This window comes from Carcharodon carcharias, chromosome 11 (assembly GCF_017639515.1).
Source record: "Carcharodon carcharias isolate sCarCar2 chromosome 11, sCarCar2.pri, whole genome shotgun sequence".
NCBI lineage: Eukaryota > Metazoa > Chordata > Chondrichthyes > Lamniformes > Lamnidae > Carcharodon > Carcharodon carcharias.
The window spans coordinates 150,502,853-150,521,247 of NC_054477.1; positions in this window are offsets into that span (position 1 = coordinate 150,502,853).

The window sequence follows — 18,395 nt, forward strand, 5'->3', positions numbered from 1 at the left end:
GGTCCCAACATGAATGTTTAAAATTTATTTTCGCTGATAAATTTATCATAGGCTTTTGGCCCCATACCAAAATCACCTCCCCGGGCTTCCCCACCACCACCCTGCCCTGCTCCAGCCAAACAAAATGCTCTGAAGCGCACCCACCTCACCCCAATAGCCAGGCTGTCTGCTTTTTGCAGACTGTAAGCCAGTGAGTTGCCTGTTCCTCGTGGAATGTTAATGAGACCCAGCTTATAAAATGGAGTGGTGCTCCCAACACTGCTCGCTGGTAGGGCAGCCTGTGCATCTAACTGATTTTCCACACAGGAGTTAAAAACTCCCTCTTCCATCACTAAAATCACAAAGTTGGGAGTGAGCTAGCCCTATTAATGCATGAGTTTCCATAACCAGATAACGCAGATACTTTGGGCCTGATTTTTAACCCTTGTGAATTTTGAATGGGTTAAAATTGGGCCCGTTCTTTCCAATCCCTGCAAGGCAACAGAAATGTTTCCCTGCACTAAATTGATGAGGGTTGCTCTTGTGTCAATCACTGCCTCAGGTCACCTATGGTACCTAAATTGGCAGAGTGCTTAGATATGTAATGACCAATCATCCCAAACCTCCAGGGGCTAATTTCCTCCAAACATTGCTGGAAAATTGGTTAGAATATACTTCACCCAGCATAGTGGTAAATGTTAAACAGTGCAGCCATATGGCCATTATACTTCCCACATTCCATGGATACCTTCACTTAAAAGTGATGCACTCACAAGAATATTTATATCCCTTCGTACCAGTAAGCCATTTTTAGGACTTTTCATCAACATGATATTTTAAGACACATTTATGCATTTCCTGCATTTATTAATAGATGCTTAAGAAAATAAGAAAGAGTTAATTTAAAAGCTAATTGTGAAGTTTATTACACTTGTATGCTTCTCAATGATGAAAATTAAATAAGATGTTAAAATTCTCCCTCTTCTCATTTTTCGATATGTGAAAGCTTGTATTTAAATTTTATTTTTTGTAATCGCCATTGTGAACTTCTAATAAATGGAAGACCATACTCTGTTTCATACAAGAGAAGGGATTCAACTGTTGAAAATAGAAAATGGATAATAATTGAAAATAGAAATCTTCAGTTGGCCATGGTTGCCCTCTCCCCTCTGAGTCAGAAGGTCATGGTTCAAGTTCCACTCCAGAGACTTCAATACAGAAATCGAAGCTGACATGCCTGTGCAATACTGAGGGAGTGCTGCGCTGCTGAAGGTGCTGTTTTTTCTGATGAGATTTTAAACTAAGGCCCATAGATCAAATGTGAAAGGTTTAATGACTCTATTTCAAAGAAGAGCAGGGGAGTTATCTTCTATGCCTGGGCCAATATTTATCCCTCAATCAACGTCACAAACACCCCTCTGATTACCTGGGAGTATCTGGATTGTTATACTCATTTGCTGAGTCTATTGTTAATTGTTTAAATAGAATTTCTCATGTCAATTTATTTTAACATAGTTTGATACCGAAATGAGAAAAGTGTTCTGTGTTTATCAGATTCTGCCTCTACTCCTTTGCTGCTGCACTTCAGATAGAATTGCTAAGTTATTTAAAATGTGAACCTGCGCAATTTTTCGATAAGGCATTCTGATCATTTCACTAAGCTAAAACATCCACTTGTATTTTATTGAAATCAGTCCCTGTGCAGCCATCTCTGAATGTGAAATTGATGCAAAGTATTTCACCTTTATAGAAGGGTGAGGATTAGCGGTTAGAAAAAGCGACAGCAATCTCCAAGAACATCTTCATCTTAACAATTAAGGATTGAGCTAATAAATCTCAGACTGAAGCATGCTGGGGCTCCAATTAATTCTAATCCTTTTCTGATCTTGTGCAAAAGTGAGGCATGCTTTGTTAGATTAACTGATCCAGCAAACTGGCATGTCAATCAGATACAGAATATTCTAATCAAAATATGAGGGATGAGCTGGGGCCAGCATTGCCCAAGAGTTCAACAAATTCATGACTTATGAGGCTGACATTATTTGTGAGAGATTTTGCTGCACTGTACAGCCCAATTTATGCCTGGTTTTGCCAGCCATGGATTAACTGTCATTTGTACACATCGATATATGTTTCCCCTCTAGTTTAGAAGAGTGAGGGGTGACTCAATTGAAGTATATAAGATCCTGAACTGTCTTGACAAGGTGGAAGTGGAAAGGATGTTTCCTCTTGTGGGTGGCTCCAGAACTAGGGGCACTGTTTTACAATTAGGGGTGGCCCTTTTCGGACAGAGATGAGGAGAAATTCTTTCTGCCAGAAGGTTGTGCGACTTTGGAACTCTTTGCCTCAGAAGGCAGTGGAGCGGGCTCATTGAATATTTCCAAGGCGGAGGTAGATAGATTTTGGTTAGGCAAGGGAATCAAAGATTACTGGGGTAGATGGGAATGTGGAACTCAATACAAACAGATCAGCCGTGATCTTATTGAATGGCGGAGCAGGCTCGAGGGGCTGAATGGCCTTCTTCTGCTCCTATTTCACATGTTTGTGATTCTTGAATTGTGTTTATCGGCATTCATTTAAAATGGAGGGACCCTCTCGCTAAACAAACTTATGGGACAGAATTTTGCCGTCGGTGAGCAGGGGGTGGGGCCCGCTCGCCGATGTGTAAAATGACGCGGGATGACACTGGGCGGAACCCCTGACGTCATCCCGCCCCATTTAAATTTTCGGGAAGGCGGGGGCGCAGCAAAATCAGCTGAATTGAGGCAATTGACAGGATCATTTAGCCAATTGAAGGACCTGCCCGTCCAACCTTAAGGCTGGCGGGTAGGCCAGGAGCCCCCGCGGCAACTAGAAAAAACATGGAACCTCATCCAGCGGCGGGGTGAGGTTTCATGCAGGGGTGTTAAAAATTTTAATTAAGTTATTCTGTAAATTATGAACATGTCCCAACTCATGTGACATTGTCACACGAGGGGGACATGTAAGGGATTTTTTTTTTCTGCTTTTAATATTTTTCAAGCTGCACTTAGTCTCAGGGAGATGTGAGCTTTATCGTACGCATGCGCGAAAGAGCGCACTCTCGCTTTTGGGGAACTCCCCTCCCCCCTCCCGCCTGCACAGGGAGCGCATAGCGCTTCCCACCGGATGTTACGCTGGGCGGGCCTTAATTGGCCCACCCACATAAAATGGCGGCGGGACTCGCTTCACTGACGGGGATCGACTCCGTGCCTGCTGGAGTGTTGCTTGAGGGAGGAGGGGCCACCTTGGTCACCATTTTGACACTCAAAGCTCTTCTGGTGCAGTACTCAATTGTGCCTGTAAATGGGAGAGCAGCCTGCACAACATAAGCAGGGGTAAGGCTGCATAAAGATGCAAATTCTGAGGCTCAGATGGGCTTGCCCATCCGACAGGCAGAAAATTCTGCCCATGAGGTAGCTGATCAGCAACAATCAATGTTTAAATCGATATATAGTTTAAAAATATAGAGGCAAATTTTGTTAATCTGTTTTTAATGATATTAGAATGGTTGACAACAAGTCCTGAGCAGTGAAAATGTCACTTAAATGCAACCAGAGAACATATTTTAAGTCAATAAGCCACACAACTGTCATGTCCCCTGCACCATTCATGTCCCCAGCACAATTATTTGTCAGTCTAGTTGGTAGCACTGACACAACAGGAGTTAATTCAGGAAAATCATGATCCCCGTTCAGCTTAATGCAATGGAACTGTGATAATTAAACCCTCACTGAGGGTCAGAGGGCCCAGGAGATTAAGTTGTGGCATATGTAACGGCATTAAGTCATTTAAGGCATTATTTCTGGAACGTCTGCACTAGAATAAAGGCACATGCCATAGATGCACCGTTATTGTGATGCAAGTTTCCCAGAAATTCCAGTCTGGTATTGACTGCTCAACACAATTATACCACTTGCATCGAAGTGCATTACGACACCAGACGGACGTTGTTGTGAGAAAATTGCTGTAGAGTCGCCCACTTCACATGAGCTGTTGCACATAAGAGGGTCGGTGGCGGAGTAAGGAGTGTTGCTTGAGGAAGGAGGGGCCACCTTGGTCACCATTTTGACATTCAAAGCTCTTCTGGTGCGGTACTCAATTGTGCCTGTAAATGGGAGAGCAGCCTGCACAACATAAGCAGGGGTAAGGCTGCATAAAGATGCAAATTCTGAGGCTCAGATGACCACTCCTGCCTCTCTTAGCCCACAGAAAAACCTGAAAAGTACATTTGAATTTTACCTACTGAGCCTCTCCGGACCTATGGCTCTGAAGAAGAGTCATACAGGCTCGAAACGCCAACTCTGTTTCTCTCTCCACAGATGCTGTCAGACCTGCTGAGTTTTTCCAGCATTTTCTGTTTTTATTTCAGATTTCCAGCATCCGCAGTATTTTGCTTCTATTGCAAAAGGTTTTGCTTGACAGAGAAGTCAATACTGGCCCTTACCTCCACCACTCCCCACCCACCCCCACCATTCACACTTGCCTCCGAATGATATCTGGTCCAAACAGCAACATCCTCCTTTAGGTGTCTCGCTGCCGTGGAATAAAGGTTAAAATGGGGACACATTGGGAAAGAAACAAGATCACTGGGGCTAACTAACATGCCATAGAGGCAGTTAAAATTAGGGCCATTATCTCTGTTTCTCTCTCTGCAGATGCTGCCTGGCTGGCTGATTGTTTGCAATGTTTTCTCTTTTCATTCCTTCAAGGGACCATTGGAGGCTGTTCAGAAGAATAGGTCAAAGAAATTACTAATTTTTATTTATGTGAGTCCAGGAGATGCCCCCCTCCCCCACTATGGGTGTACAATTAATCACTAGGCTCATTGTTAAAGCAGTCATAGCCTTCCGCCTCTTCAGGGTGACTTCATCTGCTCCAATCCCCAACCATCCAGTAGACCCAAGAAAGCTGGCCAAATAAGGGACGATTTGTTTGAAGTCTTCAAGATATTAAGGTTAACTGATAGGATGGACAGACAACAATTAGTCCCACTGTTCGAGGAGTCTAGAATTACAGATTAGAGCCAGATGTTTCAAGAGTGATTTGGGAAACATGTGGACTTGCAAAGGCTGCTAGCAGTTTGGAACCTAGTTCCTATATGTGGCAGTTGCTGCTAGGTCAATTTTTAATTTTAAATCTGATTTTTATCAACCAAAGATATTGAGGGGATTATGGGGCAAAGACAGGCACATGGAGTTAGGTCTTAGATCAGCCATTGAATGGTGGGACAGGCTTGACCCACTCTTCCTATGCTCCTGCCCTCCACACCCAACAAGCTGCAGCAGGGGCTACATCTGGCACCCACAGCTCACTGGTGCCATTTACCTGAGGCAGTGGCTGCACAAGGAAAAGCTTTTTAACGCAGCGAGTGGTTCGGAGCAGGAGTGACCTGCCTGAGAGTGTGGTGGAGGCAGAATCAATTGTGGCTCTCAGAAGAGAATGGGATCGTTATCTGCAGAAGAAAAATTTACAAGGCTATGGGGAAAGGGTGGGGGAGTGGGACGAGGTGAATTGCTCTGACAGAGAGCCGGCACACAGACAAAAACAGGATTCCTTCTGTGCTATAGCCATTCTATGATTCTATATCAGTCAAATTTGTCTCAGGCCTTGAGCCAGAAAGGACGGCACACCCAGCTGCTTCTCCTCTGACTGTTTTTTTGGGCTCGAGCTGAATTTTTTGGCCATTGTGCCCTCCTGTGCACAATGCTTTGTGATTAAAATGACAGATGATTATACTGGCTTTTCTTTCCACCTGAAGTGAAGATGGTGCCTCTGATTTGACATTGTAAAAAGTTGGAAGATTTACCTTGAGTACGATTACTAATGACATCATGAATCCATTGTTTTTGTAAGTGCTATTCATTTGAAGAGAATTGCACAACATGGGGAATTTGCCACTGTGTTTATGTTTTCATGAGGAAAGGGAAATTTTTTGTGCAAGCTTTCATGACTGCATATCAGAATTCCATAGCCAAGGAGAAAGTAGCCTTGTGTGTGGCACAGCTTAGTTCCCCTTGTGAAGAAAATACGCGTTAATTTTTTTAATGTGCCCCCCAGTTGACCCTGTTGATATAGAACCATGTGATGCTGTGCCAGATAGAGCAAAAAGGTTCAAGGCGATGTTCCCTCTAACTCCTGTTTGCCCTGCCCGGCCAACATGGTCCCTTTAAGACTGGCATGCATACATTCATTTGGTGTGTTCCCCATGCGACACATCCCTGATTGTTCAGTGAAAAGATTGCCCCAGGTTCTGAGTTAGTTCTGAGTTAGCGGTGGGGAGATGATATCTTTCTTCAGAAATGGGAGAAACAGCCACGGTTCCTGTTCATGAATCTTATCCACTGACCCTGTGGAAATTTATATCTATTTGGGCATGCTCAGTGTGGTCAGGATTGCTGGCTGGTACCCTCCAACACAGCTGAACAGTCACCAATACTTATTGTTCTGCTACATGATGAGTAGCCACTTATTGGGCAAGTGGCTTTCAGGAGGTGAACATAAAAACTGGGAGAAAATTTGGAGGAAAAAGTCACTTTCCCAATAGCTGACCAATCACAAAGTTTTGTCCTAAATGGATATTACATTAAAAGTTCTATTATTTCTAAACTTTTGTGCGTGTAATCCCTATCAACAACAACGTTTTTCATCTTTTGAGGAATTTGGCTTTTCTGCCGTCTCTATGACAAGTGTCCTTTAAAGCTATAAAGACACAATTTTATTAACTAAGAGTAAGAAATTATCAACAGTTATGTGATATAATGTTGCTTAATCTGCAAGAATGATGGGAATTTGCTCAATTGACTTCCTTCTTGAAGCTTCGTGGATCCCTCTGGAACTATGAAACACTTAATGATTCAAATACATAAAGGCATAGTTTCCCTGCAAATGATCAAGTGGATCTTCATCCGCAAACCCCACAACGCCACAACACCATTTAAAACAAGTTTTAAGTGGTGGGATCTATTGCTGAACGATTGGGTCTGGGAGTTGCCATGGAAACGTAATGCTGTCTACATGAAAGTGTGCAATCCCAGCCATCGTTCAGGCTATTGAAATCTTCTTCTGATGTTGTAAAAGGATATTCTTACTTAACCAGAGATGAGGTGGGAGGCTGTGATCCTTTCTAAAACATCACGGAGTGTTTGTGTGGTGTTGATTTGCTGTTTTAACTGTGGCAGTTGCGGTAAGATCTGAGGTAGAATCTTCCTCTTGGAAGGGATTAATGCATTATTGAGGATCAGTATAATTGTCCAGTGAATACTTTTGTCTACATAATGGCAAAAAATTTGTGGACACTTGCATTGTTGTAACAATATAGTAGTCACTAAATGGCAAAAAAACAATGAAGAATTTATGGTGGAGTTGAGTTTCCCGCTTAAATTATGCCAATACAGATTTTCCTAGTGCTTTTACGCTCATCTACCCTGACTTTTGCCAAAGACAATAAAAGTTAAATATCATAATTATCCCCACTCCTGTAAAAGTCAATGGTGTTGGTGATTATCTTGGATTAGCACCAGTTACTATCTAATCAAAATTAATGAAGCTAATGGCCTCAAAATTTGGTTCGTTTAAACGTATTTCCAATGCCCGCAAAATCATTTATAATCAGCTTTAGCAACAGCAGCAGGGCCTTGATATTAAACTGAAAACTGCAGGGGATATCCGGAAATCAACTGAGCCAGTCAGAATCTGCAAGCTCAACTCAATTGGACCAATTAATTTGGGTTTCGCTTTTCCAAACTCCACAGCTGGTACGATGGGCATCTGCATGATGCCACCTCAGCTGTGTTTAAAGGGAAAGTTCACAAATGGAAATTGGAGGTGCTCAGGATGAAAGCTGAGCTGACAGCAAGTGCAGCACCCAGATTTAATGATACCTTACTGCAATTACTGCTGGGTGCAGTCAGGAGGAGAAGGGGCATACTTTTCCCCAGCAATGAAAGGAATAAACCTACTGCTCTCGCCAAAATGATTGGAGGTAGCTGCGGAGATGAGCACGAACATTGTGCCAGGTTTTGGAAATAATGCAGGAAGTGGTCTAAAACTGTAAACAGATTAGGAAAAATGAGCACACTTGCTGATTTAACTACATCCCTGCCCCTTTTCACCCTGTCTTGCTAAGCATACTCTATCATATCCCTCCTCAGACTTACTGAACTTCCAGCAACACCCAGCTTTCATTTTTTATGCACTCCAGCATTTCCCCACTTATCCATCCATTACTGCCACTCACCCCTATCCTACGCAATGTTATGTGTGTGTGTGTCTCACAGTCACCCTCGCTGAATGCACTGCATTTTGTCGGGCAAATGCCTTATCTTCATGCGCTCACAAGTCTGGTTTTACACTCTCTGTGGGAGAAAGGAGGACAAAATGCAAACGTGAGGGACAGGATTGGAGGTAGGCCACCACAAATAGTACAGCCCACGGACAAGGACGCCCTGGAGATAAATGCAGCATCTACATTCCTCTCAGCTGGAGATAGAGAAACAGGTAGCTGGTGAAAGAATTATAAATATCCCTGACACACGCATGCTGCCTTCATTTCATCAATGATTGAACTATGCAAAGAGTGACCAGGGGACTTGAGCAGCCTCCCTCTATCTCTGCTGAAGCCACATTGGATGCACCATGTAGAAACTGTACAAAGCATAAATTGAAGAAATTGCAATTCACCAAGGGTATGCACAAGGGTCTTTGACACAGTGTTGTTAAATTTCCTATTTTTTTCAATAATAGTACATAAAAGTAATGATTTGGATCACTTCTACATCTTGCCCATTAACATCTTGGTCATTTAACCCCTTGAGTCTGTTCCACAATTTAATGGCTGATCTGTGACCTAACTCTCCATATTCCCACTTTTGCCCCATGTTCCCTTCAGCACCATCGGTTAACAGAAGCCTATCAGTCTCAGCTTAAACAATTCCTCCAGCATCAACTGTCATCAGCAGAAGAGAGTCCCAAACTTTTATCACTATTTGTGTGTGGAAATATTTACTAACTTTGCTCCTGAAAGACTTGGTTCTAATTTCTAGGTTAAGTCCCCTTGTCCTAGATTCGCCAACAAGTAGAATTTGTTTTTCTCTATTTGTCTTATCAGCTCCCCTTTAATATCTTAAGAACTTCAATTGAATCACCCTTCAATCTTTTAAACTCCAGGGAATATAAACTTAATTTGTTTAATAATTCCTTGTAATTTAATAGAATGCAGGTATCATTCTGGTAAAGTTATGCTGCGTTCCCTCCAAAGCCTATATACCCTTCTTAAAGTGTGGTGCCCAGAACTGCTCACAGTGACTCCAGATGTGGTTTAACCAGAGCTTTGTAAAGCTGAAACATGACTTCTACCCTCTTCTATTCTAGTTCTCCAGCTATAAAGGCCAGCATTCCGCAAGCCTTTTAGATTATATTTTTAGTAACTGTTCATGACATTTAAATGATCTATGTACCTGGATCTCCAAGTCTCTTTGGATCTCCTCTGCCTAGCTTTTCACTATTTAGAAGGTACTAAAACCTTTTTAGCTCCAAGGTTAATGACCTCGCAGATGCCTATGTTTAAATCTATTTGCCACTATTTTCTCATTCACTCAATCTATTATTCATTATGTTATACTTCTATCTACGAGGCTTACAATGCCATCTTGCTTTGTGTCATTGGCAAATTTGTATATTCGTGGCTTTCTATCTCATCATGTAGTTGTTAATAAAGACAGTGAATAGTTGAGGATGTGCTGATCTCACCATAGTAAGCTATCACTGCCATGGATAGTGATGATTTTTCACTTCTGATATGCCATTAAACACACCTTCCATTCTGATTTATCCAATTTGAAATCCATCAAGGTGGAAAAGAAGCTGTGTCTACGCAAGCACTTTCTGCCAGAACTGAGACAGCAGCTGCAAAAAATGAGGTTGTATTCGGATGTGACAATGACAAGTTTAAATATCCACCTCCATCTCTCTGGTTAGTTTCCTGGGCCACAGGCATACTGCTGAAGTAAAATTTGAAGCCCATTTAAAAATGGTTAACAATACCTCATTAATGTCTCCTGAGGATATTATTTGCGCCAATAAGCATCAATTAGGAAATTCTCAATTTTGGCAAATAAGTGTCTCACTGAAATCCAAACGAGCTTCCATTAAATCAGGAAGTGAGCGTGTTGGCTCCTCTTTTAAAATCAATCATTTTTATCCCCGCCTGCTCCCAACTCGCCTGTTCTGGGGTTTAAACTCCTCTCATCACATTTGTGACTAGAAACCAGCACTTAGTGGGTACAACAGAGATTTCTGATCCAAGATCCCTGGTGCCATGCCTGAAGGCTCTACCGCCCCATGATCCCCTAATTTGGGTTCTCAGTATGGATTGGAGTAGCACATAGTCCTGAGTCCATACCCAATTTGTCTCTTTGTTAAATGAGATGGACATCTCCCTCAGTTACATATGCACACACACACCACTCCCTCTTGGCATGTGCACCTTCCACTTGACACCTTAGCAATACCTATGTGTTACATTCTGTTACATTGCTGTGCCCACCTGTGGCCTATCTTAATCTGGAATACATTAAAACATGGAGTAAGTTAACACTGGCAAGATCAGCACATTAGTCAGTGAAATTCACGGTGTATGTCACAAATCTTGCGAATGCAGAAACATTTGGGCCAGCATATTTAAATTCTGTTGAATATAATGATAGCACAAAAAGGATTAACAGGTGGCATGTGATACCAAACAGTTCCTTAATCCATAGAGGTGGTTACTGAGAATAATTCATGTGTTTTAGAGGTATAACTTTTAGGTTGGGGGTTAAAGAGTTAAATGTAAGCCAGGTGGAAACATTAAGCTGAGAAGCTGGTAAACAGGCCTGTTTTAATTTAATAGGGTTTGAGTTAGAAGTGGGAAAACTTAAACAATATGACCCATGTTTGGGTTTATGGTAGAGATAGGAGGTCTACAATTATTTCAATAACGGATTTGGATTATTCATGTAGTTCTCAGATCAAAGAGGCTAAAAGCGCCTTTGTAAACAAGGGTTTTTTTTTTGGTAGAATCAGGGAATCTGGACAGAGTGTTTTTTAACTACATTAGAAGCATAAATTATTCATGTAGGCCTCAGAAGCAAAAGGTTTGGTTTTGAAGCTAAAAGTTAATTAATTTAAATATCTACCATACATCCCAACTAACCTCTGTCACCATGGAGATAAGTGATTCAGGGTGGAGTCTTGGTTAGAATTCTGAAAAGTTGCCTGTGGGATTTTTCCAGAAGACCTTTGGGGTTAGAGCTGGAAACAGCCAAGTTGGTGCGTGTAAGCCATGAAGGCAGAGGAAAGGAATTTGCCAAGAGCTGTGGACCAGGACAATAAAGCGAATTTTCTGTTGAAGTCACTGCGCAGGAATTGCGAGTGAAGCTCTGGCTCGAGCTGAAAAGACCCAGACCTTACAAGGCAGCTGTGGAAAAGTTTGGAGTGGGTCCTGAGAAAGTGGATAACCTTCAAGAACATGATAAGCAGCCAAAAACTTTCTGGGAGATGTCATAGTGGAAAGGGGAATGTTCTGTTGAGAACACTGGTCTAAAGTATATGTGATTGCGTCTCTGAAGAAGGGTCACATGGACCTGAAACATTAGCTCAGTTTCTGTCTCCACAGATGCTGCTAGATCTGCTGAAATTTTCCAGCATCTTCTGTTTTTATTTGTGATTGTGTTTTGTTGTGCTAGTTATCTTACACAGCATTTATTTAGTGGCGTTTGCTTTACTTGATTCTTATATAGTAAAATTAATTTGTTTTAAACCATGGAATCTTGTGGCTTCATTCTTTCAGTAAAAAACTGCGTGTTTGAATTTCTCTTCAAATGTCAACTTTTGGGTTGGGGATTAAAGAGTTAAGGAGATTGTTACATGGTACCCTACGACTGATGCTTGGAGGAGGATGAAACTTGAACCCCTCTTAGTGGTACAGACATACTGCTAGAACACAAGTGTAATTTGCAAACGCTATCACAGCAATAGCATCACTGTATGATAACAGTAGTGCAGACTAACAGCAATTTAAAACTTAAAGCTTTCACATTTGCTCTTGGATGAAAAATTTCCCTTCGATAATGCCATGGGGATCATTTTCCCTGACACTTTCGGTATTAAAGAGTCTCTGATGTGACCAAGTTGGATTCTTCAGCTGAAAAGCTAGTTTGAGTTTACACAAGTCACCATCTTGGTAAAGGAGGTGAAACTAATGTTAGAATGGCCATGTAGAGGATGGTTAAGGGCTGATTGCCTGCTGGTACTCAGTAATGAGACTGCAGGGCATTTGGTGGTTAACACTTGAACTGATGCCCTCTTATATCCAATGAGCTGATGGGGGGGTGGGGGTGGGGGGGTAAGCAAGTTGCAGAGGACTTCAAACGCTATTAAAAGGTATTTCACATTTTACCATTCATTTGCTGCTGGAGGTTTGAAAAGACTTTTGGAAAACATTGGGGGGATTTTATGGAACGCTATTGTCAAGATTTCACCAACTCTAGCCACATTTATTCTGCAAACTTTGACGATTTAATCCAAAACTGCTGTGCTACCCCACCTTTTGGACACCTTAGAGGAGTCATCAAGAGAAAGAGAGTGCTTGGCCATTGACATCTTGCTTGGGGTCTTCAAGGAATGGGCCGGGAGTATGATGACAGACAAAGTGGCAACAGCAGTGGGAGGGATAGGGTGATGAGCAGGTTCTCTGCCCCCACTTCCCCCTTGGCTAGTGGCCCACCCTCATCTTCTGAGCCCCCTCCACTGGAACCTCCATTGACGCAAATTCATTTTACCTTGTGTTATGATCTAGATGCTTTTGCGCTACAAAAGTTAGACTAGCTGGTCTATAACTAGCTGGCTCACCCTTTGCTCTCTTTTTGGATAGAGGCAGTGTCTCAGTCCTTTCGCACAATTTCCATATCCAAGAATGTTCAAAGAGATTCTGAACAGTTTCGCTGCCATTATTTTGAAAGAATGATATCATCTGCTTGCTTGAGAATCTATCTTTAAGCTTCTGCCAGCAGCTTCTTGCTAATGGCCACCCTGAGTCATTGATTTACTTTGCTTGAGAAGGCTTATTATTGAATATTCCTGGAGAAAATAATTCTGATGCTGAACGGATTGAAAACTGCAGAATGTTTCTGTTCAGCAGTCTATTCTGACTTAGTTCCCTCAGAAGGGAATCTTCAAAAATATTTCTTGTAAAGGGCAATGGGTTATGAATTTTATTGATTATAATTTGTACTCAGTTGTATTCACTTAGTTCCTTGTACTTTATATTTTCATTGAATTGTAAACAAATATTAGTTGCTGCACTGAATAGCAAATTTGGTCCATTTGCGATAGTAGTTTATTTGCAGCAAAATACCCAAACTCTGTTAAAGTCCAAAGTGCAAACTGTTACATTTACAGAAATAATTAACATTTACACTCATCCAAATCTACAAGAACTTCTGAAGTTAGTAAAAGCAACAAACAATACCTGCATTCTAATATTTCAACTTTCTTTTCTGTCTCACTCCTCACACCCCAATTGCCCTTCATCATTACATGTTCATATTTCATTTCTAATACTTTCTGCTTTGTTTTCCATTCAACCAGTTCACCCTGCTACATTTATTAACCAAAAGATCTTATGATAATAACACTGTGCTGCCAAAGAACCATTGCATAGCCTTGCCCCCAGAAATTAACGTTAGACCCTAGTAGCTATCAAAGTACAAGTAGAAAACAAAAATCTTTCTGCCAATCATGTTCATTTCACCTAATTCATGTATTAAGATCTGCTTAAACTGTTTTTATTTTGTCTCTTCCATTGCTGCCAAAACTTTTCTCTCTGACGAGTATGGATTTTGCCCATTTCGTCACTAAATTCTGCATGCAAATTTGCATTTATTCCACTTGGTCACTATCTGTTCTGTAAATTGATTGAGATGGTTACTCCTTAAGTTACACTTAGCTTGAAGTTTTCTTAGCTTACAGTCATGAACTCTGGTTCCCTTCTTGTTCAGCACAAAGGAACACTGTTATTAGCTCTCTCAGCACTGTGAGGCCGATGATCTACTCACTCACAATGAGGATTTTAGAATTTAATTGTATCCTGCTTGCAACACTGTGAAGATCCTGTTCACTCTCTGTGCCAGTGACACTATAATTTGAAACTTGTCTTTAAACCATTTAGTGTTGTTGTTAGGGACACAGGAAGTTTTTGAATTATAATTTTGAAATAGAGGTTTTTTTTCTTCATATGGAATGTGATAAGTAATCAATAGCAGTAAGAAATGAGATGAGCGCATACTCAGTTTTCCATTTAAGTTTTACTCTGTTGTGATAAAAACTAGTGTCATCTAGGGAAGGAAATCTGCCATCCTTACCTGGTCTGGCCTACCTGTGACTCCAGACCCACAGCAGCGTGGTTGACTCTGAACTGCCCTCTGAAATAGCCAAACAAGCTACTCGGTTAAAGGGCAGTTAGGGATGGGCAACAAATGCTGGTCTTGCCAGCAATGCTCATATTTCATGAAAGAATTAAAAAAAAAACACTGATGTATTTATTTGTTCTATTTCATTACTGCTTAATGATTCTTAACTTCATGTTGGAAGGATTAAATAAAGTGTGTATGTATAATTCACTCTGTAGGTTTAATTGATTTTTGACATTACCACAGGCCAACAGCAACAACAAATGACATTTATAGGGTGGGATTTTCCCATCCCGCCCATTGCGGATTTTGTGGTAGGCGGGAGCGGAGAATCCAGCTGCAGCCATGAAGTCAGAAATCTGCCGGCACAAAAACAGTTTGCAACTCTCCCGGTGGCAAGTCCTTTATCCCGCCCACTAGTGGCGTGAATGCCATTTGCATTCATTAGTATTTCATGAATGCTCATTAAGACAGCTGAGTGCCGGAATCTTGTCACACCTTCCAATCTTGCCTGGAATGACGTTGGCCTCAAATCCGCTTGAGAAGGGGTGGCGTGCACAAGTCAAGCCTCAGTTCGCTCGTAACTTCGAGGCCAGTGCAAAATATGTGGCCTACCTGCCCTAGTGCTGCGCCAATCTTACTGAGGTGAACGCCACTCTGCTGGGGCTTTGGGTCAGTCTGCTCCTGTTCTTTGCCTATGTTGCCCTGAGGAACATCACTGTGCTGTGGTACTCATGCAGGTCTCCACTTTCAGACAGTGACCAGTACTGCGGCCGGGATTGGGGAGTGCAGGGGTCTTCGACTCCTGGTGGCTTAGACCATTGTCTGCAGGGCACCGCTGTGCCGTGGTAGTCAGGCAGAACTCCACTTTCAGAAACTAGCACTTCAACCGGGGGTGGGCTGTGAGGCGAAGGTGGGGAAGGGTGAACATGAGGGGGCAAAGGGGAGTAAAGGCTGTGGAATGCTGTGAGGGGAAGGGCGAACACACGTGGCCTTTTTGGGGTTGCCCTTTAATTTGTTGTTGCCGTAAGAGTGAATTGCAATCTGCTTAGAAAGAAAGGAAGAAGACCTCCTTTGATGAAAGCCAATGGCTTCATTAGCACTGTTAAAAAGCTACTTAAAACTCAGTGGCTACACATCACAGTCGCTGCATCTCAAGATTAACATGTAGGAATGTAGAATTTGGAAATCCAGGCAATACTGAGGGAGACACAGCTGTATCATGTATGGCATTCCATCAATGAAGACCTGTCACGTGTTCACCAGATGTGACACTCCTAATGGGCCAAATGTCATCCACTCATTGATCATGAACAACTGATTGGTCATTAATATGGCACATTAGATATTGGAGCACAGAGCTAAGTTGGGCCACTCATCTCACTGAAACTTTAGCATCCCACACAGGGCTCAAGATGTTACACATCTGCAATGCCATCTTGGTCACCTCGATGTGTGTGTTAGTGTCTCAGGGACAAGGCAGCATCAGCGACCATGCAAGCAGATCAGGATAAACTATGGACCAATACAGTCCCCAAACCTGTTATCTTCTGAGCTTCACTTTCTTCTTTTGAATCATTTCTGTCTTCAATGTTTCCTTTCAGAGAGAAGATACAAGCACATATGGATCCAGGGCTCAATGCTGCCTTTGTCAGGGCCCTAATGCAATGGAGGAGGCAAAGGAAGGAGAGGCAACTCCCCACACAACTTCAGCAGGAGGCCATGCCTGAGAAACATGGTTAAGCAGAGCCAGAGCATGAGCAGGAGGGTCAGGAGGAGAGTCCCAGGCAACGGAGGTGAATTTCCAGACCTAAGGTTTATCATAACAGCGTCTCCTATTTACGAATGAGTGCGTGGCAATGCTGTGCACATCTGTGCATGTCCTAAGCTCTGGTACATCACATATGTCATTTTCTTCATGAAGACCATGTGGAGTTGGAGGGTATCTTCAGCCAATGACTTTGAAGGTGAACGCAGAGCTCAATTTCTTTGCCTCTGGGTCTTTCTAAGGATCAACAGGGGACCTGTGTGGCATCTCTCTGTCCGCAACTCATTGATGCATAAACGTCACAGATTCCCTTTACAGGAAGAGCCATCATTATGTCAGGTTTGCTCTGGACGAAGATAGCCAGGCTGCGAGATTCACCATCTTCACCACCATCTCAGGCCTCCCTAGAGTGCAGAAGCAATAGACTGCACCCATGTGGCTACACAGGTTCCATGGCAGCAGCCCCTAATGTTTATAAACCGCAAGGGCTATCATTTCATTAATGTACAACCCCTGCGTGATCACCGGAAGCACATACTGCATGTGTGTGCACGGTACCCTGGGAGTTGCCATGACTCCTACATCCTGAGTCACTTCCAGGTGCCTGAGATTTTCGAGGGGCCATTACGCCTGCAGGGATGGCTGCTTGGGGATAAGGGGTACCCACTGAAACACTGGGTGATGACATTGGTGTGTTGCCCTCAGAGTCATTCTGAGGAGAGCTACAATGCTGCTCACAGCTCCACATGCTCCCTTATAGAGCAGGCCATAGGGCTTCTGAAGATGCACTTCAGATGCTTGGACTGCTCGGGTGGCTTACTCCAAGATACTCCTGACAGGATTTCCCATATCATCGCAGTGTCATCTGCCCTTCACAATCTGGCAATGCAAAGAGGTGAACCCCTTCCAGAGGATGAACTGGAGGAGGATGAGAGCTCATTGGAGGACCAAGATCTGGAGGCCCAGGGACATCAGGAGGCTGCTGAGGGTCAGTATGAGCACGATCACACCATGGAGGAAGGAAGATGTGAGAGACATTCCCATGATACATTAATTGCTGACACGTTCTAGGGAGAGTAAAGTTATGTGTGGGCATATGGCCACATCTCTTCTAGCCTTCAGTGCTATTGCTTTTCATCTCAGGGGATGTGCAACCACTTGCAGCAAGAACAAGTTCTGCATTCACACTTACGTGTTCTGGCCTCATAAATAGCCAGGCCATGATCTCTGCTTTGGTCGATGAAGCCCTGTGAGTGAGCTCACACTGGGAACTAAGAGTGCCCTGAGGAACAAGAGCGATGCAAGAGACTTGAAGCCTTCGCCGCCATCCAATGATGCAAACACTGCTACAACTGAGATGTGGACATGCCGAGGGATCTCCTCCTCCCCTGCATGTCTTTCCTTCTGCCATACCACTGAGGAGACAGAAATGCCACGAGATTATCAATGCTGATGAGCGGCCTTCACACAATGGCGTTCCTTGAGGAAGAAGGGTTAGAAACAATTACATCACACGCTTCAAATAAAGATTTAAATACATCTCCCTGACATTGCACAAGGGGTGTGGATACTAGTTCAACTGAGGTTGACCTCACAGGAATGTGAATCTCACAGTGGGACACTATCACTGAGTGGGAGGATGACTAAACCTCAACATAAGAGGTTTCCAATGGCCAAGTTCACAACACCTTCAGTTGCACAAACATTCACATAACCATTAAATGTATTCTCAAAAGTGCAATTTCTTTATGTGTCTAGCACACCCATGACCCAAAAACGACATAAATCTTTCATAACTTTCCTAACTCTACCGCTACACCAGGGTGCAGCCCCAACATCCACAACAGAGGTGGAGGCAGCCTGCTGACTGCTACATCCTGATGTCTGTGATGACCTTGGTGGACGTCCTCTGGTGGTCCGAGGCCTGGAGAGTCTCAGCCTGATAAAGGTCACCTGCTCAGGGGCATAAGCGCCCTCGGTGTCCTGAGCAGCTGGAGTGGATGGGATAACAGGCAGAGGGGGCTGTGAGTGGCTGCACAACCCTGGAGTGCCCTGAGCGGAGGGCCCCAGGGTGTCCGGCTGATGCTCATCCTCTCTGTGGGTGCCCGAGGGCCCCGCCCTGACTCCAGGAAATGGTGCACCTGGAGACAGGTCAAGGGGCCTCGCCCCCATGTTGCCTA